Genomic DNA, 26,662 nt, shown 5'->3' with positions numbered 1-26,662 from the left:
GCTGCCAGACCCAGACTTAAGTAAGCCGCTCCACAACTGTGCTGAAATACTACCCCAGGTGCATGGAGTCAGAAAAGACCTCCAGGACCGACAGCTACCAGATGCAGATCTCACCTGGTTCACTGATGGAAGGACAGAGGTATGCGGGGGCGGCAGTAACCTCAGAGACTGAGATATGGGCTGAGCCTTTACCTCCAGGAACATCGGCTCAAAACGCTGAGTTAATAGCCTTGGCACAAGCCCTAAAACTAGGCAAAGACCGTAAACTGACAGTATATACTGACAGCCGGTATGCATTTGCCACCGCCCACATACATGGGGCTATATACAGAGAGAGGGGGCTTCTCACAGCTGAAGGAAAAGACATTAAAAATAAAGAAGAAATCTTAAATCTTCTGGCTGCCCTTTGGGAACCCAAAAAGCTGGCTATCGTCCACTGTCCAGGACATCAAAAGGCCACTAACCCAGTCACTCGAGGTAACAACCTGGCTGACCAGACTGCAAAAGACGTGGCTAAAACCACTCCTCAGCTGCTGACCCTCCAGCTGCCTGATCCCGGGCCCAGAGAATTGCCCTTTCACCCAGAATACTCAGAAGAAGACCTCCAGTGGATAAGTAAACTCCCCGGAACACAGGTCAGTAATCAGTGGTGGAAAGATTCTAACAACAATACCATTCTCCCAGACAGGTTGGGGCAGCGAATAATAGCACAAATCCACCGAAGCACTCATCTGGGCCCGTGGCGGATGTTAGATTTGATTCAACACACTGGACTAAAAATTAAAAACGCCCCTGAAAAAGTAGACGCCACGGTTAAAACCTGTGTAGTATGTCAACTCAATAACGCCAGTCACGGGACCCAGACCTCGGGAAAAAGACAAAGGGGAGATAGACCTGGTACATATTGGGAAATTGACTTCACTGAGATAAAGCCAGGAAAATATGGATACAAATATTCACTAGTTTTTATAGATACATTTTCAGGATGGGCAGAAGCTTTCCCAACAAAGAAAGAAACTGCACAGATTGTAGCCAAAAAGATCCTAGAAGAGATCCTGCCCAGGTACTGCTTTCCAGTCATGATAGGGTCGGATAATGGGCCGGCCTTCACTGCAAAGGTAAGTCAGGAACTGGCTTCCATCCTTGGGGCTAATTGGAAACTGCATTGTGCTTATCGACCCCAAAGCTCAGGTCAGGTAGAAAGAATGGATAGAACATTAAAAGAGACCCTAACTAAATTGACCATGGAGACTGGCACTAACTGGGTAGTCCTCCTCCCCTACGCTCTGTTCCGGGCACGTAACTCTCCTTATAAACTAGGACTTACCCCTTATGAAATAATGTATGGCAAACCACCCCCTATCATCCCTAACCTTAAAGACAATCTCCTCAAAGCTGACACAGATAATGGTCTTGAACTTTTGTTTTCCTTACAAGCCCTACAGAGAGTTCATGAGGAAGTCTGGCCCAAGCTAAAAGAACTATATGAAGCTGGGCCTCCACCCATTCCACATCAGTACAAACCAGGAGACTGGGTCCTCGTCAAACGCCACCGACAAGAAACCCTAGAACCCCGGTGGAAAGGACCATTCCAGGTGATCCTGACTACGCCTACGGCCCTCAAAGTGGAAGGCATCGCCGCCTGGATTCATCACACCCACGCCAAGCCTGTAGACCCGCTCTCGGACCTTGTTACATCCTCGACGGGAGAGGCAACAACCTGGACAGTTGACCGGACCAAAGAAAACCCTCTAAAACTTGTTCTACGCCGTCAGCAACCTAAACTGTAACTATGACACCTACCCCCTTTATAACTCTTCTACTCTTATGGATCCCCTGTGGGGAGACCCAGGCAAACCCGGCAACATTCCCTTTCGCTTGGCGTTTCTTCCCGACTGAGAACTGGACCAATTATGCTCAGACAGAACAAAAGGGCTATGTATTAGGCACTGCTGATTGTCCCCCTGGGGGTTGTAGCACTCCCATCTATCTAAATTTCACTGATTTTAAACACCAGCCAGGAAAAGCAGCACCCGCAATTTGTTTTCTCTTTGACCAAACACTCTCTTATTGTAATAACTCATGGACAGAACAAAGTGTCGGCTGTCCATATAGGTCCTGCAAAATCCACACTGATAAAATCCTAAAAACTTCTGAGTCCCTATCCAGTCAAACGTGGCAGTCACACAATTTCTTTAAAACTACATCAGGCTACACCTGGGTTATCTGGGACCCCTGGGACCCCCGCTGGACTTCCCAGCAAAAAGGGGCTATGTACTTGACTTCAGGAACTACCTGGCCTAGTAGCCGTCTCTTTCTCTGGCGTTCCCTTGTTCAGATCCAGACCACCCTACACGCAGCTATACAGAACCAGGAAAGGGAATTAAATGTCCAGCTTTCAACTTTAACTCCTACCCTCCCCTTTTCCTGGTTATCCCTATTAAGAGAAGGGTTAGAAATCGCAAACGCCACTGGCCTAGGCAATCTCTCTGCATGCTTCGTCTGCGCGGCTCTAGGGCGACCGCCGTTAACCGCAGTTCCACTTCCGGCCCGTCTAACACTTCTCTCAGCCTAAACCTTAACAATAGCCACATACCACCCCCGATCCCTGACGTCCCCTTGTTCCTAAACCCTGGACAGACACAAGTTTCCTTTTGTTATTCAAATGCCGGCACTACCCTCTGTAATACAACTTCCACTCCCAACTCTACCCTCTTTGCCCCTCCCAGTTCTTTCTTCTGGTGCAATGGGACCCTATATAAGAACCTTTCCACTCAGGCCACTATAACCCTACTGTGTCTCCCTGTCACGCTAGTCCCCCAACTAACCTTGCGCACCCCCGCAGAATTTTCCAGGTGGGACTCCGCCCCTTTCCCTAGACCAAAAAGAGCCATATTCCTCCCCCTAGTAGCCGGAGTCTCACTCACCACGTCCTTAGTTGCTGCAGGACTAGCCGGGGGAGCTTTAGGTCACTCCCTTATCAGCACTGCAAAACTCTCTCATCAATTCTCCATAGCTATGGAAGCTTCTGCCGAATCCCTTGCCTCATTACAGAGACAATTGACTTCCCTTGCCCAAGTTACTTTACAAAACCGCCGTGCACTAGACCTGTTAACGGCCAAAAAGGAGGGACCTGTCTTTTCCTCAGAGAAGATTGTTGTTTCTACATAAATGAATCTGGACTCGTAGAAACGCGAGTTCAACAACTACATAAACTCAGCCTAGAGTTGCAGAAACAATAATTCACCTCTGCTGCCAACAGCTGGTGGAATTCCTCCATGTACTCCCTTCTAGTGCCCCTCATAGGACCATTCATAAGTATACTTCTCTTACTCACTATAGGACCATGTGTAATAAACAGATTAACAAACTTTGTAAAAGAAAGACTCAACACTGTCCAGCTTATGGTCCTGAGAGCCCACTACCAACCTGTACTCACCGAGACTTCCGAGTCAGACATATAAGACCCAAGATTGGCTCTCAAGATACTAGAGAGAGGGGGGAATGAGGAGTGGAAAAATACTGAATATCAGAGGTCAGAAAAGTCAGGAAACTCCCCTTAATGCTAAAACAACAAGGTTATCTGGAAAGTCCCTAGCAGGGCAAGCGGCCGTTTGTGGTTTGGTCAAAGGGCGGGAACCAATGAACAACTGACTAATGTTTAACTTTAAATGTCAGCCAATTGTAAACCTACAACTGTAAAAATCCCCAGTGACTCTGTAACTTGCTGTAACCTGTTTGTGTCTGACTATAAAAGATGGCTGAGCACCGAGCTTGGGGTCTCTCCCTAGGATCTGATACCTAGCTGGAGGGAACCGAGTTCAAACTCGAAATAAAGTGATCCCTGCCGCTTGGCTTTGTCTCTGGACTCTGGTGGTTGCTTTTGGGTCATCGCGGGTCTGGGCATTACATTCTGAATCACTCAAGAACATCATATTGAGTGGAAATTAATGGACAAATTAGGCATTGACAAGCAGTTTCTATTTTACTTTTTGCATGTGTTGGATATTTTCCAATCGCCCCTCCATATTCAGTCTCAGTCCTCAACCCTGCTGTGACACTTGGGAGACTGAGTTTCCTGGATTGCCCTCTGGCTTCCAGTTGGGTTGGGCCAATGGGAAGCCCTGGCAGGAGATCAGAAGAGAGCTGGGTTCAGGTTATTTATTATCCCAGCTTCCTTTGTGCTGGACTATGGCTTGGATGTAGCCCTCGACTGAAAGCCACAGTTTCTCTCAAGTAGCCTGACCCTAGGGGCGAGAATAGCTTCTAAATGTTGCTAGCCATGGGATTCTGCACCACCCCGTGATGCATTTCCTTAACCCTGTCCACTTTGTGTACATCGCCCCTTGTGAACTCTCCCCACTTACCTTGTTTGAATGTGTCATCTGTTTCTCTATCACCTCACCACCATCTCCCTGGTGTTCAGGATCTATTCTCTGTTTCCATCTTTGGTGACTGGGGTATTAAAAAGGGGTGGATCAGATGAGTAAAGCAAAGCCTCAGGGCACAGATGGGCATCACCAATGCCCATCTGAAAGATCAATTAGCAACATGTTGCAGCCTACCACTAGGAAGCACAGACCAGAGGACTACCAGGACAGCAGCTTGCAGCACGCCCTCCAATGGCAGCATATGGCCTTATGGCTTTGGCTCTGCACCCTCAAGGTTCTCTGGCAATAGATGACATTTGCTCCTACAGGGGGTGGGCAACCTCTCCATGTTGCTTCACCTCCTCTTCAAGCAGCCCCTCCACCCTCCCAACTTACTCCTCCCAGATTCCACATATTATTGGGCAATGGCATCATTGTTCACTCACCAGGCGAGCATAGTTAGAATTCACCCACAGGAGAAAACAAGTGAAGGCCGTGGGAAGCTAAAGTATGGTGTATATCTGGGCTGGTTATGAACAAGTATTCCTGGGTATGGTGATGATGGGGATGAGCTCATCTTGGAAAGGCAGGAGTTCTGGCACCTAGCTTCCCGTAGGATCTGGTTCCCCTCTTTGAAGGGTACCCAGGCGAAGAATGAGTGGCGGCTCCCTTAACCCTTTCTCCTGGCCAGAACCAGTCTGCTAGATATTGCTGGCCCTATTTTCACTCCTAGCTTTGGATCCCTTTCTTCCCTGGAGGGAAAGACGCCTTCAGGGCAGTCCCGCAGACACGACAGGAGAGATGTAAGAAAACAGGCGCAGCTGGGCATCCAAGCGTGCAAGGGAAGTCCACCGAGCGTGGAAGGGAAGTCCAGCCGAGGGAGGTGGGGGACGTTGGACAAGCCCCGCCGCCCGCTGCACTGGAGCCGGAGAGAAGCAGAGACGTTGGGCCTCCCAGTTTCCTAGAGAGGCCGCGGAGGGCCTGGGGCGGTGACGCGCGTGCGCGACTCAAGCTGCCGGGAGGTAGGCGCGGGACCGGTGGCTGCGGTGGCGGCGGGTGGACCGATTGTCGCTGGCGGCGGGAGTCGGTGAGAGGCCTGGCGGGGGGCGGGGGTGGGGGTGGCGGCATTGCGGGCGCAGGGCTCCCCGAAGGCCGCGGCATCCTCGGGCCTGCCCGGGCGGCAGACGGGGCCCAGCCTGGAGGCTGCGCCTGTGGCTGGGGTCTGGCGGTGGATCCCGCCCCCGCCACGCTGAGGGCTATAGAGAACCTCTTTGCCTCCCAGGCGTCCAGGGTAGAGAATCTGGATTCTCCGGGCTTTCTCATTTCATCCAATTATGCAAATAAAGCGTATTTATCAGAGACAATTAGATAACACGGGAAAGTAGAAGAAAAGTAAAAGTAGCCGCAATCCTGAAATCTGTCTCCAGGCCTCCTGACATTTAAAATATCTGTGCATAATTCTGCACACTGACATCCATAAATATATATTATGAAATGAGAGCGTGCTATTGCTTTTTAAAAAACTTGTTAGTATTATTGTGAGGAAACAGTATTATGCCAAAATACACATAACATTTGCCATACAATACATAAACGTTTACCATTTAACCATTTGGAAGTGTGTAATTCGGTGACATTAAGTACATCCATACTACTGCTTTTTAAAAATTATAATCTACTGAATTTGTAGAATGCATTTGTTCTTATTTTGGCTAAAATTAGTCCTGGCATTATGACACCACTAAAACATTTTTTTTTTTTTTTGCGAGAATAATTAAGAAATCGTGTTAGCAGTTTATTTTCTGTAGGACACATTTACATGAAGCTCTAAATAGTGAAGTGCCATTTGTGCAGAAAAATAGCAAAATCTTGTTTGTTAGGGTGATTATCTTTCACAATGAAATAACTAGTATATAAAATGCAGTTTTTAAACAAAGGCAGAGCTCTAACCTACAGCGATTGTAGCACACTCAGACTTGCACAGGCCTGAGAGATCAGAGAATTGTCTCCTTCCGAATTTATAAGTGGTGGCCAGGAAAGAATGTTATTCTGTTTCAAACTGCTTGCAGTGCAAAACTAAAAACTCAGTATTAGGTTGGTTGTTTTGCGAGGAAGTGCCAGGGAGTGGTTTGAGCAGTAATTTGATTAAGCAGTTTCAGAGAGCCTCCATGTGTTGTGTGTGTGTGTGTGTGTGTGTGTGTGTGTGTGCATGCATGTGTGTGCATATTCAGGGACCAAAGAATTAGGCTGCTCTTTTATGTTATCTTAATGAAAGACAGACACATTTTGGTTAGGGAAAAAAAAAAAAAAGGTCTCAGTGTAAGCCGAAAAGATGAGAATGTTTTGAAGATAAACCTCAGTATGCACTTAAAAAGGAAACTGACAAAAAGCATGAAAAATGGCAAGTATTCTACCAGTAGGTTTTCTATGACTTCTGGCATCCAGGAAGAATTAGTGCATATGCAGTCTACGATGTCAGAGAGTAAACTATAATAAAACATAACACTATATTTTGCAATTTTCAATATTTTGTATTAGAAACAATGTGAAAGAGTACATTTCTGTGATTCTCAGGCAAATCCTTAGGTGTTCTGTAAGACTGAATTTATGAATTTATTTTTTCCCTTCCTAATCTTAAATTTTTTTCCTTGTTTATTTTATTTTATTTTATTTTATTTATTTTTGAGATGGAGTTTCACTTTTGTTGCCCAGGCTGGAGTGCAGTGGCGCAATCTTGGCTCACTGCAACCTCCGCCTCCCGGGTTCAAATGATTCTCCTGCCTTAGCCTCCCCAGTAGCTGGAATTACAGGCGTGTGCCACCACACCCGGCTAATTTTTGTATTTTTAATAAAGACGGGGTTTCACCATATTGGTCAGGCTGGTCTCAAACTCCCGACCTCAGGAGATCTGCCTGAGCCTCCCAGAGTGCTGGGATTACGGGTGTGAACCACCGTGTCCGGCTCTTGTTTTATTTTACCGTGTAGCACCTGTCACTGTTTAGCATACCACATATCTGTCTCCTCATAGGCGCCTCAAGGCAGTACTGGAACATATAGTAGGTTCTCAATAAATATATGCCAAATTAATGAAAGAAGGAATCTAAATTGGTATATAAAAATCGACAGTATTAAATGTCCTCGATTTTTAGGAGCCACATGCCAAGCTAATATTTAATATTTGGCCGTGCGTGGTGGCTCATGCCTGTAATCCCAGCACTTTCGGAGGCCGAGGCGGGTGGATCACCTGAGGTCAGGAGTTCAAGACCAGCCTGGCCAACATGGTGAACCCCCCCCCCCCCCATCTCTACTAAAAATACAAAAAATTAGCTGGGCATGGTTGCGGGCACCTGTAATCTCAGCTACTCGGGAGGCTGAGGCAGGAGAATTGCTTGAATCCAGTAGGCGGAGGTTGCAGTGAGCGGAGGTCGCGCCATCCTACCCTAGCCTGGGCAACAAGAGTGAAACCCCATCTCAAAAAAACCAAAACAAAACCTGTAATTCCTAAAATGGAAATAAATCATAAAAATGATGACTGAATGACTGGAACTTTGCAACGTAAGATAAGACAAACTTTTTTGAGACAGAGCGCTCTTTCGCCCAGGCTAGAGTGAAGTGGCGCGATCTCAGCTCACTGCAACCTCGGCCGCCCGGCTCCCCGCGCCCCCCCGCCAGGTTCTAACAATTATCCGGCCTCAGCCTCCGAGTAGCTGGGATTACAGGCATGCGACACCACGCCCAGCTAATTTTCATAGTTTTACTCTTGAACTCCTGACCTCAGGTGATCCACCTGCCTCGGCCTCCCAAAGTGCTAGAATTACAGGGGTAAGCCACCGTGCTTGGCTGACAAACTTTTTATTTGGAATAATTGTAGACTTACAAAGGGTTGCAAACATTTTAGAGTTCTCTTACACGTTTTACCTAGTTTGTCTAAAATTGCCATCTTGGGTTACCATAGCATGTTCATCAAAATTAAAAAATTTACGTTGGTACAGTACTATTAAACTGCAGACTTTTAAAAGTTTATTATTATTTTTTTTTAACATTCTTTTTCCATTGTAGGATCCAAACTAGAATTCCTCATTACATTTAGTTGTCATGTTTACTTGGTCTGCTTCAATCTGTGACAGTTACTTAGTCTTTCAAAACACTTTTGAAGAAGTGTTTTATATTTGGTTTTTTTGAAACGGAGTTTCGGTCTTGTTGCCAGGTGGGAGTGCAGTGGCGCCATCTCGGCTCACCGCAGTCTCCGCCTCCCAGGTTCAAGTGATTCTCCTGTCTCAGCCTCTGGAGTAGCTACGCCAGCTAATTTTGTATTTTTAGTGGAGGCAGGGTTTCACCCTGTTGGTCAGGCTAGTCTCAAACTCCCGACCTCAGGTGATCCGTCCACCTCGATCTCCCAAGGTGCTGGGATTACAGGCCTTAGCCACCGCGCCCGGCCTTATATTTGTATTTTTATCAAGTCCCTCAATTTGGTTGCATCTCAAGTTTTCTGTCAAGTTTTACCACTCGAACCTTACTGTCTTTCTCCTAGTCATCAGTAATTATTTGGGGGAAGATAGTTTACTGCTTTGCAAATGAGATAGTTTCTCTTTGAACTTTGGTCTAAGTAGCTTTGATTGATTGAGCTTGCCTACAGCAATGACTACTGTGGTGTTGGGATTTGACTTACTCTTTCCTTCATTCCTTCTAGGCATTCATTGGATACTTACATATGATTCTCATTCATTCAAAGTATTCATTGGAATACTTTGTGAGGAAGAGTTATCCCTTCTCCCCTGTTATTTATTTATTCAATCAGTTATATTATTTTGTGCTTTGGATACTCATTTTATTCTTTGCCCTAGAATGCAGTACTATTGTTATTTTATTGCTGAACTTATTGTAGCTCTTTGACTATTGGGAGCTGTGTCCCTTTGCCCGATTTTTTTTTTTTTCAGTCCTTCCCTAGTTTTTGTTTTCTGGCACCCAAAACCCTTGTATTTTGCTCTCTGGCCTGGCATCAGTCACTTCTCCAAGGATCCCTGTTTGTTGTTGTTGTTGTTGTTGTTGTTTGTTTTAATTGGAGAATAGTATAGTATTTAGAAATCAAATTTTGGGCACTCCCATTATGAGTTTATTTCTTAATTGGTAAATGAATACAAATATTATTTTAAGGCTTTAAATATATACTGAAAGCATTTTTTTTTTAATTTTTAATTTTTTATTTTTGAGATGGAGTTTCGCGCTCGTTGCCCAGGCTGGAGTGCAATGGCATAATCTTGGCTGACTGTAACCTCCACTTCCTGGGTTCAAGCGATTCTCCTGCCTCAGCCTCCCAAGTAGCTGGGATTACAGGCATGCAGCACCACGCCCGCTAATTTTTGTATTTTTAGTAGAGATGGGGGTGTCTCCATGTTAGTCAGGCTGGTCTTGAACTCCTGACCTCAGGTGATCTTGCCTCAGCCTCCCAAAGTGCTGGGATTACAGGCATGAGCCACTGTGCCCGGCCTGCATTTTTTCTTAAGTTGTGATTATCTTAGAAACTTGTTTGCTTAGTATCAATTTATATACCTTCTATACACTTACACTGGTAGGAAAACACAAAAATAAGAGACTAGCTCATGGGGACATTAAAAGGAAAACAAAGAAATTGCATTGGCCATGAGGTGAAGAAACAATGTAACAGAAGAAAATCTCCTTGAAAAGTATCAAGATCTTGATTTGAAGTTTCCCTGTTCTTTTCAAAGCCATTTTCTTTGTGGGAATGAAACTGGGTTAAGGTATAAAGCTCTTGGGGGAGAGTCCTGAGAATAAGATCCAGCTCAGATTCCTTCCCAGTCCTCAGTGTAATTGTGATATAATCTCAGCAAGAAGATAAATGAAGCTTTTCTTCTCTCCTCAAAAGCTAGTTGGGACTTGGGAGAAGCCTGTGGCATTAAGATACCTGAATTTCATTGGCAGGCTCAGCTATCTGCTGGGGTAGCTATGTTCACTATGCTCTGGGTCTTTCCTTCAGAGTTTGAGAGGCCCATGAGGTCTTAGCTTTATTCATGTTCATGATTGCAGAGGCTGGGCTAAACTTTCTTTGACTCAAGAACTGGAATCCTCACTGTATTCACAGGCATTCGCCCTGACTTTTCTGTTAGTCTTCTCATCACCTCTTTACAAATACATTACTGCCAGGCAAGGTGGCATGCGCCTATAATCCCAGCTACTCAGGAGGCTGAGGTGGAAGAATCGTGTGAGCCCAGGCGTTCAAGACCACCCTGGGCAATATAGTGAAACTTTTGTTCCCCCGCCCCCCTCCAAAAATCTGGAAGTTAGCTGGTGGTGGGGGGGAAAAGTCACTGACCCTTTTGGACATTTGTGCAGCAGCTGCTTCAGAACAGTCCTGCTTGGAGACCTATTTTTGGAGCTAATTTGACTGTGGGTGTCAATTTCCTGAGTTTGGTCAGTGCCATTGATATTTTTCTTAAAAGTGTTTCTCTCTGACCTCAGTTTCTTTCTCTTTAACTTAATTGCCAGATTTGTCTTCATCTTTAGCAGCATTTTGGTTCTTTTCATACTTTGGTTTTCTTTCTCTTCTGTCTGTTCTGCAAGTTTGGCCATGAAAGTCTCTCTCCTTTTTCTGTTTTTCAGCTTTCTCCTGATCAGGTGTTTCTCCTTCCCTTTTGTGCTGCTGGAACGCACCGAGGCTGGAGCCTGCTCCTCTTAGTCCTGAAGCTCCCACTGCTTTTCAGTCTTTGAGTCTCCTTTTATAGGCCTTCATTTATTTACTTTATCTCTTCTTTCATTTTCCCTTTTTTTTCCCCTTTGAATACTTATTCTTACTCTACTCCCTTTTTTCACAGCAAGGCCTCAGTTCTCTGCCAGAACTGTAGCAGCTTCCTCAGCATGTGTGATCCCTAATGTAGCTCTTTTCTTGCCTCTTCTTGGCCCTTAGAGTAGGACTGTAGTTTCTTTATTTTTGTAGGATGATTGCATGCCTTCTAGCGTGAGTCTTCACATCTTAGTTTACTGTCATTTCTTTTGACAGTATTAGCAGCACTTGCTGAGCACAGAGGACATTGGATAGGTATTAGTTTAGAGCAAATGTAGAAGGTGGTGGCTCTGTTTTAATATCATAAGTGTCACTGCTTTTACATTTGCCTCACAGTGGTGGGAGATGGAAGGGGTCAACATTTTCAGGGGATATGACCTTCATCTGTGACTTTGTGCACAGGGTAGTGGGGCCACTTTGCAACAAGTTCTGAGACCTGTTGTCCATCTCACACTTTTTGTAGACTCTCCAATTCTTGTCTCATGAGTCTTCAGTTTGTCAATTCAGTGGCTATTTATGGGCATTTTTGGAGCCTGGAGTAGATTGATGGCTGTTACTGATGAATCTTTTCCACCAATAATGTCTGGGTACTTTTCTCCTAGATAAAGAAGCTTTTAGGGACAAGAAGATACTGATGGGAATGCTCTCGAGACTGAATCAAGAGTCATATTGGAGAAATTCTGGATGCAGGTGATTCGTACAGAGTCAGCTGATCCTGTGTCTGTGGAACATTAATGGCAGCACTGCCTGTATTTCTCTTTTTCTTCAACTTTTTTTTCTTCCATTGTTGCTGGCTACTACTTTTCTTTCTGTTTTCTTTCTGGATAGGTTTTTTTGTTGTTTTGCCTTTTTGTTTTGCATGTTTTGTTTTGGTAGCATTTTGCTCTTCCTGTTCTCCACCTCACTTGCCTGTTTTTTTTTTCCCTTACATCTGTTCACCTGGAGAACTTCCTTTTGTAGTTGCTTGAGCTGAAGCCATTGTTTGTGCTCAAGTTCCCCCTCAAGAATGTGCTGTCCCTTCCACTGTGCTTTTGCCATCTTCAGTCCTATGAGTTGCTACTCAATTGCTTTGCTTCTTAAGCAGAATTATTGATCACTTTGCCGTTTATAAATGTAATAGGTAACAATTTAGGCAATATAGGCAAATAAGGAAGGAGAGCCCTGTCATCCCACCTCCCAGAGGAAATCATGGCTAAAAACACTTTGGTAGTGAGGCTTAGGAGCTTTTATGTGCATACATAAACTGTGCTTTACTTTTCATTTGCTTTAAATTGTAAATGACAGTATAACTATGCTTTCTAGTACTTGCTTTTCAATTTACTTTTCTTTTAGGAAATAGAAGACAAAAAAATACAAAGTTGCTTTTAAATGCAATTCTCTACCTTCCTATCCCCACAACCAGTAAGAGTTTTTGTAAATTCTTCCAGGCTTTTAGAATTTGTTTGAGTAGTTATAGGTACATTTCACATACATGTGTATACACACACAATTGTACATTTTCTTTTTCACAATTCGTATTTAGGATGTGCTTTTAAACTTAGCACATATTTTTGTTGTTGTTGGGAAAAGCAGTCATGCACAGTTTCTCTCTCCTTACTTGGCTGTGTAGGAGAGTCCTTGGATGCCAGGCATTGTGGCTTATGCCTGTAATCTCAGTGCTTTGGGAGGCCAAGTTAGGAGGATCTCTTGAAGCCAGGAGTTTGAGACTGGCCTGGGCAACATAGTGAGACCCTATCTGTTAAAAAAAGGCAGGGTGAGGGTGGCACATGTCTGTAGTCTCAGCTATTCAGGAGGTTGAGGTGGGAGGATCACTTGAGCCTGGGAGTTTGAGGCTGCAGTGAACTATGGTCGTGTTACTGCACTCCAACCTGGATGACAGAGTGAGAAAAAAGAGTGGCCTTGGGCCCAAAACATTTCCTTACGAAAGAGTGAAAGAGTCCTCACAACCTTTGCTGGGTTTAACATCTTGTGAGGGATTATCTTGTCTTTCTGCACTTGATGTACTCCTCTATTCTGTTTTTTTGTTTTTGTTTTTGTTATTATTATTTTTTTGAGATGGAGTTTTGCTCTGTCACCCAGGCTGGTGTGCAGTGGCACGATCTTGGCTCACTGCAACCTCTACCTCCTGGGTTCAAGTGGTTCTCCTGCCTCAGCCTCCTGAGTAGCTGGGATTACAGCCATACATCTCCACACCTGGCTAATTTTTGATTTTTAGTAGAGATAGGGTTTCGCCATGTTTGCCAGGCTGGTCTTAAACTCCTGACCTCAGGTAATGTGCCCACCTTGGCCTCCCAAAGTGCTGGGATTACAGGCATGAGCCATCATGCCGGGCCTCCTTTGTTCTGTTTCTAAGTGCATGAATCAGTAGCCCTCATTCATGTTCCTAGCTTTCTGCATTTCAGACTCCACAGAGGAGGGATTAAGGTCCTTCTACTGCAATATGAAGCGTGTATACACACACCACCTGTGTAGGCTGTTGAGTGGTTCTGCTGGCCATGGAGGATCAACACATTGCAAGTGGCTGGATCTTGTGCACTCTCTGTCTCCATAAGTAAACGTTGTATCTCTTGAGCTAGGTGGGAGTGGTGTCTTTTCTGAGTGACCTCAAGTCATACACTGTCTCTTCCTTGGGTGACACCTAGTTGCCTTGTAACCTTGGCTACAGAGCCTTATCACCTGGCGTATGGTGAAGCAGTTATGTTGATGTATAACAATTCTAGTACATTCCTTTTAGGTGTGTGAGTATTTCATCCTATAAAATACCTTTTTTTTTTTTTTTTTAAGAGACAGACTCACTATCCTCCCAAAATATTGGAATTACAGGCATGAGTCACTGCACCTGGCCAAATGCTTCACTTTTATAACCTCCCAAGAGGTTCACCTTGCCTGCTGCCTTAACAGAGCTGATTCATCAAGACAAGGGAATTGCAATAGAGAAAGAGTAATTCATGCAATAGAGAAAAAGTAATTCAGCCGGCTGTGTGGGAGACTGGAGTTTTATTATTACTCAAAGCAGTCTCCCCCAGCATTTGCAGAGCAAAGTTTTTAAGGATAACTGGTGGGTTGGGGGAAGCCAGTGAGCCAGGAGTGCTGATTGGTCAGAGATTAAATCAGAGAGAGTCACAACTGTCTTTCTTGTGCTGAGTCAGTTTCTGGGTGGGGGCCACAAGATCAGATGAGCCAGTTTATTGATCTGGGTTGTGCCAGCTAATCCATCAAGTGCAGGATCTGCAAAATATCTCAAGCACTGATCTTAGGAGCAGTTTAGGGAGGGTCAGAATCTTGTAACCTCCAGCTGCATGACTCCTAAACCGTAATTTCTCATCTTGTGGCTGTTAGTTCTATAAAGGCAATCTAGTTCTCAGGCGAGAATGAGGTCTGCTTTGGGAAAGATCTGTTACTGTCTTTATTTAAACTATAAACTATAAGTTTCTCCCAAAGTTAGTTCAGCCTGTGCCCAGGAATGAACAAAGACAGCTTGGAGGTTAGAAGCAAGATAGAGTTGGCTAAGTTAGATCTCTTTCACTGTCTCAGTCATGATTTTGCAATGACAGTTTCAGTGCCTCCCTTTGGGTTTTATGACACCTTAATAAGGTATAGGTTATGAAGGTAGGAAAAGATCGTTGATTGCTCTGGCTTCTTCCTGCTGACAGGGGACATAGTGGGAATGGGAGTGAACCCCAACATGAGAAGAGTAGAACTGCTTTGCAACTGTCTGAGTATACTGCAGGCCTGGCCGGGCGTTCATGGCTTGCATGACAAGAACATTAGTATTTTCATTTGTAATTTTACTACAGTGTTTACGTGAAACAGCCTACTGTAAGGTAAAGAATGACTCCTAGGATGAGGAGTACAATTCCCAATTTTAAAAGCAAAGATTTGAAAGTATTAGTTTGGGAACTTCTAACCCACAAAGAATTTAGAATTTAGTTTAAACTGCAGAGAAAAAACTTCAAGAACAGCTAACAACACTGTACTATAGTTTTTCTTTTGAAGCATAATTTTCTCTCTCCAGTCCCCATTTTTATTAAAAACAAATCTTGATAGAACTGATTTATTTACAAAATAAACGTTAGTCTTACTGTGCTTGGCCTGATTGTTTGCATAAAGTGCCCCAAGAATAATTATTTTTCACTTAGGCTTTTTAAGTTGGCTTTGATAGAACTCTGTTCCATGCAGAATCTCAGTTAAGACTTTTTAAAAGCCGAGCCCAGCCATGGGTTTGTGCTCTCAAATACATGTGAGTTGGGCAAATTCCTCTTCTCTTGAGGTCCCAAGGTAACTTGGGGTTCCTGGGCTTGTTAGAAACTGACATTCTTTTGTTACCACAGGTCGTCAGGAACCTTGTACAGAGACTGTGTGGATAAGGTATGAGGCCAGATTCCCCAACAGACTTTAATTGGCTCTCTAAGTCAACTTTGATTCTTTAAAGGAAGCATGATTTCTCCAGCTGTGTCCTGTTACAAAAGGAAACAGATTCTTCTTGCACTTACTCAATGAACTGTACTGCCATAAATTGAGAATATTCACAAATAGTTTCCAAATTCTGGATAAATCATGTAGAAAGGAACAAATATGCTCCAAATTTTGTTCACAGGAGAATATTTTACTTGTTAAAAGTTGCAAATAGGCCGGGCGCGGTGGCTCAAGCCTGTAATCCCAGCACTTTGGGAGGCCGAGACGGGCGGATCACGAGGTCAGGAGATCGAGACCATCCTGGCTAACACGGTGAAACCCCGTCTCTACTAAAAATACAAAAAAACTAGCCGGGCGAGGTGGCGGGCACCTGTAGTCCCAGCTACTCGGGAGGCTGAGGCAGGAGAATGGTGTAAACCCGGGAGGCGGAGCTTGCAGTGAGCTGAGATCTGGCCACTGCACTCCAGACCGGGCGACAGAGCGAGACTCCGCCTCAAAAAAAAAAAAAAAAAAAAAAAAAAAAAAGTTGCAAATAGCTCTAAAGAAATAAGTTATCTTAACTCTGAAAACAAAAGGTTTAGCAGTGTTTAACATATTAGCTTTCCATGAGAGTCCTAGGAGCTTGTTTTATTCTCTATTCCAATAGCACAATTTTTAAAGTTATCTGAGACTGGCACTTAGAGTCCTACATCTGATTATAAACTGCCTTTTGAAAAGGACCAAACAAGACAAAATATCTGTGGATGACAAAAATCTATAGCCACTATGAAAGCTACAATTGACTAGGAATTTTGGTTACTTCTGTGGCGTACAACAATTTTACATAACAATTATAATAATGTACACTAAATTATGTCAGCATTATAGAAGTTTCCCATAATTTTGGAACACATACTGATAACATATTTAAACAAATACAGTCCAAAGTAAACCAAACACCATTCATTCTTCTATTTGAAAGTGTTTATTCTAGTATTACAATCTCCAGAGTTAATTAATTAGAATCCTGCATTTAAGAGCACCTGTTAAATTTTATACCAGATTATAAAACCATCTTTTAAAGAGGACCAAAATGAGACAATTGTCTACGGATGACAAAAACATTTTAGGGCAGCCACAGTTAAAGACACGATTGACAAGGAAATTTGCCACCTCCATGGCATACAGTGTGTTAACATAATTATAATTATTACTGATAACATATACTAAGTCATATTAGAATTATAGGGGTTTTACATAATTTCAGAACATATACTAATAACACACTTGCACAAATCTAGACCAAAGAAAGCCAAACACCATTTTATATTTGACAATGCTTCCTGTATGATTTTTGTACCAAAGAAGCCAAATGCCATTTTTGGACTTTAGAGGATCTAATATCTAAAATTCTAGGTTGGAAAGAGACATAATTTATCATTTGATTTTGGAAAGTTTGTCAAGTAGCAAAGGTTTAAAACACTGGATATCACAAAATAGAATCCCAGGTCACCATAAATCATTCATTTGGCCAAAATTACAAAAAAAAATTTAAAAAGAAAAACCTTTTCTCTGATAGAGGAGACTTAGCTTTCTGAAGAAGACCCAACGAAGATAGCATGAGGCCAACAGAATCTCTCTTCTCTCCTTTTTTCCCCTGCCATTTACCCAAAGGAGAAAACAAAACCCTTTTATTATCTTTTAACATTACTTAAAAATCATCTTCAAAAGAGAAAACCAAATTTCATGTTTGCGTTAATGCATCTTTAATGTTAAAGCTAGTTTGTTTGTTTGTTTGTTTGTTTTTGAAACAAAGTCTTGCTCTGTAGCCCAGGCTGGAGTGTCGTCGTGTGATCTCGACTCACTGCAACCTCCGCCTCCCAGGTTCAAGCGATTTGCCTTCCTCAGCCTCCAGAGTAGCTGGGATTACAGGGCCACGCCACTGCACCCAGCTAATTTCTTGTATTTTTAGTAGAGAGGGGGTTTCACCATGTTGGCCAGGCTGGCCTTGAACTACCAACCTCAGGTAATCCTCCCTCCTTGGCCTCCCAAAGTGCTGGGATTACAGGCGTGAGCCACGGTGTGCAGCCTAAAGCTAGTTTTTTAAATAAAAGTTTGTATCTCTATCCAGTTTTAATTCGTTTGACTGTAAGGTAAGATTTTCATAAACTTTTTAGACCCCTTTACAATTTTCCATCAAAGAGCAGATCAATTTTCTAAGAAAACCCTGTTATTCAGACACATGGGCCCGGATTTTGGCCCCACATCAGTATGATTTTAATTTTTTAACCTACGGAAAAAAGCTAAATAATTTCTTTTAAATCTTAGCCAACTTGTTTACACCCACAGAATTTTTACAAGATCAACCCTTCACAAACCCTTTTCACTTCGCTTAAACCTTCAGTTTTGTTCCATTCCTCTTTTAGGTGAAGATAATCCTTAAAACCCTCTGAAATAGACAAAATTACATTCCCTTTAACAAAAGCCATATTCCCCTGGCTTCTTATAATCTTTTACGAAAAACACATTTCCTACACACCTTGTATGTAGAACTATTTCTCCAGTGGTCTCAATTAAATGTTACAATGTTAACTCTTAGCAAATTTTATTTTTAGTGGAAAACCTGATAAGCGATTTTTTTTTTTTTTTTTGAGACGGAGTCTCGTTCTGTTGCCCAGGCTAGAATGCAGTGGTGCAATCTTGGGTCACTGCAACCTCCACTTGCCAGGTTCAAGCAATTCTGCTGTCTCAGCTGCCCGAGTAGCTAGGACTATAAGCGCATGCCACCATGCCCAGCTCATTTTTTGTTTTTTTTTAGTAGAGACGGAGTTTTACCATGCTGGCCAGGCCGGTCTTGAACTCCTGACCTCGTGATCTGCCCACCTCGGCCTCCCGAAGTACTGGGATTACAGGCATGAGCCACTGTGCCCAGCCAAGCAAGTGATTTTAATTATGTATTTGGGGTGAAGCCTAGGATATCAGACAGAAATGACGATAAGATCTGACTCTTTTTAGCATAGCTAGTGGGCATGGCTCTCCATATGTCCCAAGGCCTTGTCTATAATCTAATGCTCCAAAATAGGTAAATTGAACAATTCTCAGAAGTCAAAGAAACAATTTGACCTTAAAGCATTTGGCAAATCTGATATCTTAATTTAGACCGAATGTCTCCATTTTCAAGACATTTTATTTTATCAATCTTTAAAACTGTCTTTATTTCCAAAAGAATACTAAAGTCACGTGAACAAAAAGGCATTAAAAGTTTCTATTTTTCTGACAAAATATTTGATTTAGGCGCTTACTTTCCTAAGCCAATCAGAGCTCTTTTGTATATAAACATACAACATATAGAAATAGACAGAAGATTCAGCCCTTGTAAGATTTTTCATTTGTCAGTTTCTTGGTTGGATTACTGGCTTCAGAGTTGAGCCCTTGGAGGAACAGGGCCAGGAAAGCATGTGTTTCTAGGGCCACATAAGCAGCAAGTAAGCAGCTGAAGGCAAAGACAGATCCCCAAAATTAAGAGTGCCTTTTTATACTAGATCCTGGATCCCCAAAAGGAGGGAAATGCTAGAGAAGACAGTGCAATGCTGCTGCCTTTTTTTTTTTTTTTTTTTTTTGAGATGGAGTCTCACTGCAACGTCCAAGCTGCAGTGCAATGGTATGATGTCAGCTCACTGCAACCTCCGCTTCCCAGGTTCAAGCGATTCTCCTGCCTAAGCCTCCCGAGTAGCTGGGACTACAGGCACGCACCACCGTGCCTGGCTAATTTCTGCATTTTAGTAGAGACAAGGTTTCACCATATTGGCCAGACTGGTCTTGAACTCCTGACCTCAAGTGATCCGCCCACCTCAGCCTCCCAAAATGCTAGGATTATAGGCATGAGCTACCGTAACCAGTCGACAGTGCAGTGCTTCTACCCTGTATTTCATTGCAAGGCAACCCAAACCGAATTATCCCGTTTCGTAATCAGCCCATCTCTCATGGGAGTCTCATCTCCCAGTGAGGGGTGGGCATGTTTCCTTATCTTCCAGGTGGCCAAGAGCATGCTTCTCTGATCCAAGTGTGCAGAATCAAGTATCCCTCCGTAGTTACTCTTAGCCATCCCTTAAAGTATACGTAGTTATTACTCACCAAAGCTCTCTCATAATGGGAAGTAATTTCTGATACCCCAATACTCAAAAACGTCAGATAACACAATGCAAAACAGAACAGAGCCTTTGATTTTGAACGGAATCTATCAGCTTTTAATTCCTGTGGTTTCATGAGGAAAACAGAGGTGGCTTGTTTGTTTCCCCCAAAACAGGGTTTGTGGTGCCTCGTCTCTTTTTCCCAGTGAGTCCCAGGCTACCAGAAGTTATCTTAGGACCTGTCATCTGTGCATTAAGAGTGGCAAGACAGGCTGGGCTCAGTGGCTCACACCTGTAATCCCAGCACATTGAGAGGCTGAGTCAGGCAGATCACCTGAGGTCAGGAGTTCAAGACCAGCCTAGCCAACATGGTGAAACCCCCATCTGTACTAAAAATACAAAAATTAGCTGGGTGTGGTGGCAGGCGCCTGTAATTCCAGCTACTTGGGAGACTGAGGCAGAAGAATTGCTTGAACCTGGGAGGCAAAGGTTGCGGTGAGCTGAGACCGTGCCATTGTACCCCAGCCTGGGCGACAGAGTGGGACTCCGTCTCTCTCACACACACACACACACACACACACACGGAAGAAAGATAATTCAGTCGACTGAGAAGAAAAAACCTTTTTCCAGAAAAACAAGTTCCAAGAAGAAAAAGAAAAGACCTTTTAAATATACCTATAGCTTGTTTATCCACTTTTAATTAAGCTTTTAACCATAGCACTCTTAAAAAAAATGCTTGAAATATTTTTATTACCCAACTTTAGCCATACCAAGCGGCCAGTATTTTTGGCTTTTGAATCTTACTGCAGGTAACTTCCCACATGAAATTAATCAGATTTCACTAAGGTTATAACTTAGCCATGGACACACGGGTGTCTCAAAGAGTTAGTAAGCAGTTTCTTTTCTTTCTTTCTTTCCTTTTTTTTCTTCAAGATTTAGAATCTCCCCCAGGGTAGTTTAGAGAAAGGAAAATTCAAGATAGGAAATCAGAAACTATTCATGGGCGGGCGGGGAACCTCAATGAATGGAAAAGTTACATAAATAAAAAACCAGAAAGGAATCATTCCAGAAGCCAAGAATAGAACCCAGGCTGCCATTGTCATAAAAGCAAAGCCTTACCTACTGAGTTAGAGCAATGAGCAGTTTCTATGGTTCTTCCCAGAAGGAGCCTAGAGAAGCCAATTTCAAGCTTGCAAAGTTTTTTAACTACTCAAGATAATTTTTAGGGCTATGACATGAACCTCAAAATTCCTGTCCTCTGGATGGCGGAAACCAAGTACGTGGTCACAAGGTTAAGCTCTTAAGGACAGAAAACAAGACAAATTTCATACAATATTGGTTTCAGAGACCTATAGTAAAAAGTAACTGTCCAACCTGCTAGGCTGGCTTGAACAGCAGGCATACAGGGGTCCTAAACCCACATTCTATCCTGTGATACTCTTTTCTCCATTACAGAACACAGAAAGACAAATTCTTAGCACAAAGTACACCAGATTTGCTGCCGCCTAAGACTAGTTTCTATTAAACCCTTGCAGAGAAACCAATAGTGACGTTTACCTAGACAAGAAAGAGAGAGACCAAAAACTTGCCTGGTAAGCCTTTCTTACCCTTTTTTGCTAGCATACCAGGTTTCTGGGCTCCTTTTCTCTGCAGCTTCCAGAAGAATAGAGCAGCTTCTGATGACCCTCCTCACTGTGCCATAGCTGTGGGGTTCAAGCCACTTTACAAAAGAAAATCACTCTTTCCTGTTTTATGGAACCATAGGCAAGATTCTTAATTTGCCCAACAGGCTGCATGGGGAACCGAATTAACATTTTCTGTCCTAGCAAAACACACATAACAAAACAAACAGTCACCTTGTTCAGCACCCAAAGTCAACCTGACAGAGCTCAAACTTCTTCCCGTTGGTCCCTGTTGTCTTTGATCCATTCCAGGTGGGAAGGGACATCCTGTGAATGGTAATTCACAATGGGGTCTCTGGGCAAGGGGAAGAGCAGATAGTCATCCCAAGAGACAGACCTATTGAGCGTTGAGCCTTCTTTAGAGCTCATCGAATGTGACCAGACAAATAAGGAGGGTTCTTTGAATTAGGCCTGCTGGACTTCTATCAAGAACGCCTCTGAGATCCCTTCCACATAAACAAACACATGCAAAGGTGAGACAGACAGAAGGCCTTCCAAATCAGATCCCTAACTAAACTATCCTCCTATTCTCGGTCTGAGAAACCTCTAAATCTTCCTCATTGAGTTAGAAGTCTTCCAAACCAGGACTCTTCCTACTAGTTAGAAAGAGTCCCTCAGGAGCCGAACAGACATCCCACAATGGTGCTACAGACACAGACACCCCATGGTGGAGCTACAAACAGACACCCCATAATGGGGCTACAGACACCACACCATAGGGCTACAGAAGCTGCTGGGAGAAGGAAGAAGGCATTGGCAGCGCCTAGGATATTCACCAATGCAGACACCCTGCAATGGGGCTACAGACAGACACCCTGTGATAGGGCTGCAGTTAAGGGATGTCCCCCCAGGACTGTTTCTCCATTGCTATTAAATCTGTGCACATTGGGTCAGCAGTGCCCCGCCAGTAGAGAGAGTACCAGAATCAGCCCCCGGTTCCAAAAGAACTAGGTGGCTGCTTGGGCTGCCTTCTGGATCCATCGCTGGAGGGGGGCCACTGAACCAGGGACAGGTAGCCACAAGGGCAGTCCTGGACAAGCCCCCAAATTTGTAACTGCCCAAGGAGTAAACTTTGCCTGCTGCCTAGACAGAGCTGATTCATCAAGACAGGGGAATTGCAATAGAGAAAGTAATTCACACAGAGCTGGCTATGCGGGAGACCAGAGTTTTATTATTACTCAAATCAGTCTCCCCAAACATTCAGGGAGCAGAGTTTTTAAGGATAGCTTGGTAGATGGGGGGAAGCCAGTGAGCCAGGAGTGCTGATTGGTCAGAGACGAAATCACAGGGAGTTGTAGCTATCTTCTTGTGCTGAGTCAGTTCCTGGGTGGGGGCCACAAGATCAGATGAGCCAGTTTATTGATCTGGATTGTGCCAGCTAATCCATCAAGTGCAGGGTCTGCACAGTATCTCAGGCACTGATCTTAGGAGCAGTTAGGGAGGGTCAGAATCTTGTAGCTTCCAGCTGCATGACTCCTAAACCATCATTTCTAATCTTGTGGCTAATGTTAGTTCTATAAAGGCAATCTAGTCCCCAGGCAAGAAGGAGGTCTGCTTTGGGAAAGGGCTGTTACTGTCTTTGTTTAAACTATAAGTTTCTCCCAAAGTTAGTTCAGCCTGTGCCCAGGAATGAACAAAGACAGCTTGGAAGTTAGAAGCAAGATGGAATCAGTTAAGTTAGATCTCTTTCACTGTGTCAGTCACAATTCTGCAAAGGCAGTTTCACTTTTATTTTTTCTTTTTTTAATTTTTATTTATTTATTTATTTATTTATTTGAGACGGAGTCTTGCTCTGTTGACCAGGCTGGAATGCAGTGGCACAATCTTGGCTGACTGCAAGCTCCGCCTCCCAGGTTCACGCTATTCTCCTGCCTCAGCCTCCCAAGTAGCTGGGACTACAGGCGCCCGCCACTACACACGGCTAATTTTTTGTATTTTTAGTAGAGACGGGGTTTCACCACGTTAGCCAGGATGGTCTTGATCTTCTGACCTTGTGATCCTCCCGCCTTGGCCTCCCAAAATGCTGGGATTACAGGCGTGAGCCACCACGCCTGGCTCACTTTTCTTTAGGCCTATTGGGCAAATAGGTTGTTTTCAATATTATGTTATAGAGTGCTGTAGTGTACACTTATGTAAATGTCTGTATACTGTGCATCTATTTTTCCAGGGTAGATTCTTGTTTTATTTCGTTTTTTAATAGAAACGGAGTCTTGCTGTGTTGCCCAAGCTGGTCTTGAATTCCTGGGCTCAAGTGATCCTCCCATATTGGCCTCCTAAAGTGCTAGGATTACAGGTGTGAGCCACCATGCCTGGCTCTCAGGGGAGATTCTTAGAAGGAAAATTCCTGGGGCATGAAGAATGTGCCTTTTGAGTATAAAACTTTAACTAGAATTCATTTTTTTGGTGTGTAATGCTGCCTCTATCATAGACCAAATGTATATGTATGCTTAAGCCCATGTCAGGATTCTGTATATACTGTTTCTTTTATCTACTATTTGCATATTCCTTCAGTAATAGTGTTTTCATTAATGTAGATTTGTAGTAAGCTTTAATGTGAGATAGAACAAATATTTTCACCTCTACAAAGTTATTGTGGCTATTCTTGCCCTTTTACTCATCTGCTTGAATTTTAGAATATGCTTATCAAGCCCTAAGAAGAGATAGTGGAATTTGGTTGAGATTTTATTAACCACACATTACCTTAGGAAGAATTGGCATTGTGAAAAGAGTTGTCTTTCCATACTTAAGATGTATTCAGGTCTATTATGTCTTTTGTTTCTCTTTTAAGATCCTGTACATGTGTTATTAGCTTTATTTCTGGGTGTTTTATTTTGTTGTTGTTGTGTTGATTAGTTTTCTGATTGTGTTGCTCAATTTATTTGACAGAGCAGCTCACAAAACTCAGGGAAACACATTTATCAATTTATTATAAAGGATATTTTAAAGGATACAATAAACAACTAGATGAAGAGATACATAGGGGGAGGTCTGGCAGTATTCTGGGTGCAGGAGCTTTTGTTGCTGTGGAGTTGGGTTATGCCACTATCCTGGCACATGGATGAGTTCTTGTTCGCCTTCCTGCAAGCCTCTACAAGTGCAGTTGTCCATAGCTCTCTGTACCCCATCCTCTTGGACCTTTTATGGAAACTTCATTGGATAAGCATGATTGAAGCATGGACAACCATGTAAAACATGACTGGACAAAAAGAGTTGGATCTCATATTAATAGACTAAGTGGGAACACTCAGGCTGTTAGTTCAAATTCTTCTTGGCCTCTCTATGCAGCATTTTGACTTACTGAGTATGAGGCAGGACTCCCGAAATGGATGTCTTATGACCTACAATCAGATATGATAGGTCAGAGAATTTACGGCCAGCAGAAAGACGAAAAAGGGGGAAGATGACTGTGTATTTTTAGTTTCTGTGGCCCGCCTTGGGGAGAAAAAGGAGCAGGTGAAAGGAGGGCAAGAGAAGGTCAGAGAGAGATGTTCTATTTTTTGAGCCCTACTTCTGAGGCCTAAAACGCACCAATATTATAACAAAAGGCTGTCTTACCTTTATCATTCTGAAGTTCCAAAGCTGCTTCAGGAACCAAGGACAAAGGCCAAATAATTCAACAAAAGATATGCTTATTGTTTTAATCATTTAGGAAATAAGGGCTATGGGAGTTAGGAGCCATGAACCATGGATAAAAACCAATGTGTATATGTATCATAATATCACAGGTATCAAGCCTAAGAACTATTTGCCTCATCCTAGATCCTAAAGATTTTCTCCTGGGTTCTTTTTTTTGAGATGGAGTCTCGCTCTTTTGCCAGGCTGGAGTGCAATGGCATGATCTTGGCTCACTACAACCTCTGCCTCCTGGATTCAAGTGATTCTTTTGCCTCAGCCTCCTGAGTAGCAGGGACTACAGGCACGTGCCACCATGCCCAGCTAATTTTTGTATTTTTAGTGGAGATGGGGTTTCATCATGTTGGCCAGGATGGTCTTGATCTCTTGACCTCGTGATCCGTCTGCCTTGGCCTCCCAAAATGGTGGGATTACAGGCATGAGCCACTGCGCCTAGCCTCCTTGGTTGTTTTCTAAAAGTTGTGTAGTTTTATGGCTTAACTTGAAATCTGATCCTTTTTTTTTTTTTAGAAGTCTCACTCTGTCGCCCAGGCTGGAGTGCAGTGGTACGATCTTGGCTCACTGCAACCTCCAACACCCAGGTTCAAGCGATTCTCCTGCCTCAGCCTCCTGAGTACCTGGAATTACAGGTGCATGCCATCACGCCCAGCTAATTTTTTTTGTATTTTTTGTATTTTTAGTAGAGACGGCGTTTCACCATGTTGGTCAGGCTGGTCCCAAACTTCTGACTTCGTGATCCACCCGCCTAGGCCTCCCAAGGTGCTAGGATTACAGGTGTAAGCCACCACACCTGGCCAAGTCTGATCCATTTGAATTCAAGTGTACAAGAGGCAAGGTTTTGGTCAGTTTTCCTTATTTTGCTTGTGGATGTCCAATTGCTCCAGCATTTGGTGAGAAGACTACGCTTTCTCTTTTGAACTGCTTTTACATCTTTATCAAAAATTGATTGAAGGTCAAGCTTAGTGGCTCATGCCTGTAATCCCAGCTACTTAGGAGGCTGATGTGGGAGGATCGATCACTTGAGGCCAGGAGTTTGAGGTAACATAGGCCCCATCTCTAAAAATAATTTTTAAATTAGCTGTGGTGTCACATGCCTGTAGTCTCAGCTACTATGGAGGCTGAAGCAAGAGGATTGCTTGAGCCCAGGAGTTTGAGGCTGCAGTGAGCCATGCTCACACCACTGCACTCCAGCCTGGGCAGCAGAAAGAGACCCTGTCTTTAAAAAAAAGGAAAAAAAAGAATCAGTTTTGTGTATCGCAGGTGTGGACTCCTCTACATAGTGATGTGATTCGTAGTACAAGCTCCTTCCCCAGGTATGAAGAAACAAACATTCCTTCAGAGCCCAAAATATACTCCAGATAGTCTCTTTTTTGAGATGGAGTCTCGCTCTGTTGCCCAGGCTGGAGTGCAGAGTGGAGTGCCACGATCTTGGCTCACTGCAAACCTCTGCCTCCCAGGCTCAAGCAATTCTCGTGCCTCAGCCTCCCAAATGGCTGGGATTACAGGCACATGCCACCATGGCCAGCTAATTTTTTGTATTTTTTGTAGACCTGGAGTTTCGCCATGTTGGCCAGGCTGGTCTCAAATTCCTGACCTCAAGCAGTCCACCCATTTCGGCCTCACAAAGTGCTACCTCCTGAAAGTGGCTTGAAC

The 26,662-nt window shown here is 43.6% G+C and overlaps 1 protein-coding gene across 4 annotated transcripts in view; it reads left to right on the top strand.

Moving 5' to 3' along the window:
* Positions 1 to 5,370: 5,370 nt before the first annotated feature.
* The window catches only part of ZNF445 (zinc finger protein 445), a 34,570-nt gene continuing 13,278 nt past the window's right edge, over positions 5,371 to 26,662 (top strand). For 2 of the 4 annotated variants that reach the window (XM_030935763.1, XM_030935753.1), the window contains exon 1: positions 5,371 to 5,457. The gene's annotated coding sequence lies outside the window, so the exon portion shown is untranslated. Of the gene's footprint in view, positions 5,458 to 11,771; positions 11,860 to 21,222; positions 21,287 to 26,662 lie in introns of those variants that run through there. The other 2 variants (XM_030935758.1, XM_030935760.1) reach the window with 2 other exon arrangements.

The sequence above is a fragment of the Rhinopithecus roxellana genome, chromosome 1 (genome assembly GCF_007565055.1).
Source record: "Rhinopithecus roxellana isolate Shanxi Qingling chromosome 1, ASM756505v1, whole genome shotgun sequence".
NCBI classification, from domain to species: Eukaryota; Metazoa; Chordata; class Mammalia; order Primates; family Cercopithecidae; genus Rhinopithecus; species Rhinopithecus roxellana.
This window is presented reverse-complemented; position numbering and strand designations above follow the sequence as displayed.